Source organism: Aulostomus chinensis, chromosome 1, assembly GCF_037954235.1.
Source record: "Aulostomus chinensis isolate RoL2024-O1b breed Wild chromosome 1, RoL_Achi_v1.0, whole genome shotgun sequence".
Classification (NCBI taxonomy): Eukaryota; Metazoa; Chordata; class Actinopteri; order Syngnathiformes; family Aulostomidae; genus Aulostomus; species Aulostomus chinensis.
This window is the reverse complement of record NC_141320.1, coordinates 40,529,097-40,531,805: the sequence shown is the minus strand read 5'-3', so window position 1 is coordinate 40,531,805 and position 2,709 is coordinate 40,529,097. Positions and strand designations below refer to the sequence as shown.

The 2,709-nt window shown below is 45.3% G+C and overlaps 1 non-coding gene across 1 annotated transcript; it reads left to right on the top strand.

Annotated features, from left to right (window-relative positions):
• The first annotated feature begins 710 nt into the window (after positions 1–710).
• On the top strand, positions 711–793 carry trnal-cag (transfer RNA leucine (anticodon CAG)). Its single transcript has one exon. It is a non-coding gene; the product is annotated as a tRNA-Leu (tRNA).
• The last annotated feature ends 1,916 nt before the right edge of the window (positions 794–2,709 follow it).

Genomic DNA, 2,709 nt, shown 5'->3' with positions numbered 1-2,709 from the left:
CTCAGGAACTGCTGAGTTTTCCAGTGGACTTTGTTCCATCCATGGTTCAGGAACAGGACTCCTCCTGGTTAACCTGGTATCTTTCCACCCAACTGTGGGTTCTTGGAGAATTTTTCATGTCATGTCAAGAAATCAGGCTGGTGGGTTTTTCAATGAGAGAAATTCTGGTGACTTAATTAAGTGGCATGTTTGTTGAAGCAGTAATTAACTGATAAATTAAGGAAGGCCTGGCCAGTCTTTGCTCCCAGGTCATACAATGGAGTTAGAAAGTCCTGAATAAATCTGGAGTTCCATGATTTCCTTGTGGTTCTTGTTCCTTTTGCCAATGTAGTCTGGAACAAGAGCAAGATGAACCTCCAAATAGTAACAGGTTGATTGCAGGTGATGTCAAGTGGTATTTAGAGGAACGTCCTCCTTGTGTTTGGTTCCATGGTGGAAGGGTGAGCCCTCTGGACTCTGGATCCAGTGATCAGAGTTCAAGTCTCAGAAGGACCTTCCTGTCTGGAATGTGTCCCATGTAACAAACTGATCAAGAGATGTTACGTGGTCCTAATGTTCTGGTTCATTTCTTACTGCCATGAACTCAGACTGTGTGTTTAATGTTAACAATAAATGTAACAACTAAGGAGCCAGTAGCTCCTGTGGAAAAAAATTCTACTTTGTCAGTGAATGAATTCATTTGATATTGAAGTCTGCAACTTTCAGTGTCTGTCAGGATGGCCGAGCGGTCTAAGGCGCTGCGTTCAGGTCGCAGTCTCTCCTGGAGGCGTGGGTTCGAATCCCACTTCTGACAAAGGACATTTTCTCCACATTCCTATGCATCCACAATGGTAATTTATTGGTTTGGTATGAAGCTGCTCTTCACTGATGGGAGTGAGTGGTTGAACTGGCAGCAGAGGAGGCAAAGGAGCTTCCCTGTGATGTCCCAACATCGCCTGGTTTCCTCCAACATGGAGCAGCCACCAAACTCTAACTTCAATGTTGGATCAAAGTCTGCTGAAGGAATGTGTTTTCTTTCAATTCACATTTTGTCCATTAACTTCATAATCAGAGTCGCCATCTCATCACATGACTAAAGTCTGGGTTCTGTATTGGTGGTAAAATATCCTTCCATGCCCCTCACTAGTTTGCACACAGAAAAGCATATTTTACTGGTTTCAGATCTCTTAGCTTGTTCTCTCTCTTAAACCAGCTGAGGCAACTTTCATTGTGTGATTCATTTTAAAATATAAAGATGGAACAGAACCATTGGAATCAGATGTCAGGACATTTGAAGGAATGTCAATCTCCTTTTGAAATGTTGCAGTGTGCAGCTGAGGCTCTCTGGCAGTGGCACCAGGAGCCCCAATGGCAGAACCTGGACCCTCCTGGAGGAGAACCACAGGTGAGGGCCTTCTTGGCTCCAGATTGATGGAAATCAAGTGTCTGAGGCTGTTAGCAGCCATGAAGTTGATCTGGTTGGCACTGGTATTTGTTCTTGCTGCAGCTCAGGAGTGATTCAGGAGAAGAGTTTCAGAACAGCCCAGGTTGGGGACTGGAATTTTAGAATTTCCCCTGGAACCAAACAACCTTGGAGGGTAAAAGCTCCAATCATAGCCACTCAGATGCAGCAGCAGAAGAAGCTGTCATCCACCCTGACAGTCAGAGCATCAAGTCAAGAAAACATCACCATCTTGTAGTTCCAAACCTCCACCTGTCAGATTCAGCTACTTCTTATTGTGGGACTTTAAACTTGAACACAATGGAATTTGGACAAGGAGTTTTCCTTCCAGTCCAAACATCATCGTCCAGCCTCCAACCAGAGGTCCCTCAGTTATCATGGAGCCACAGGTGGAGTCTGGATTCTTTTCTGGAATGAGACGGCAATGAGAGTCCTGCCAAGTGACATCACTGACATGAATGGATGACTTCAGTCACGTGACTGGATGACTTCTGTCACGTGACTGGATGACAGTGTAGATGCCAATGTAGAGGTTGGGGAAATCGTCTCTGAGAATCCAGCTTGAACCCACAGCCTCCTTGTTTTCCAAAAACCCAAACAGCGACCATCAGTCTCCCTCCAATCCTGTACTTTGGTAAACAACAAAAACAGAGTAAAAGTCTCTGGCAACATATTTGTTTCCTGTAGGGTTTCTTCATGTATGTGTGGTGTACCTGCTCTCCCAGAGGACTGCCATCTTTGTTCTGTGGGCTGACATGTTTTAGTGTCAGCACAGGTCATAGCGCTGAGACTGAACTCTCATTCTCCTCCAAGTAGTATTTCCACCTCACACTCCTGCAGATATTCAAGTGAACAGGGAACACAAATTTATGCTCAGCTTCTCCTGTGTATTCATCCACAGTCACTAAACAACAACCAAACCAAACAAAAGAGGTTTGCTAGCATGGCGATCAGCTGTAGTTCACCATCTTATCCAGGTCACATGACTCAAGAGTAGCGTGGCCGTCTGGCAACCAAAGGGTGGCTGGTTTGATCCTCACTTTCTCCAGTGACCATGTCAAAGTGTCCTTGAGTAAGAGACTGAACCCCTAAATACTTCTGATGAGTAGGTTGGCTCCTTGCATGGCAGCCTTCAGCATCAGTGTGTGAGTGTGTGTGAATGAGAGGACATTGTTCAGCTCCTTGAGTGCTGCTGAGGTAGAAAGGCTCTGTACAAACTGAGTCCTTTTACCATTTCTTTCCTGCTTCTAGCGGCGCTGTTGTCACTT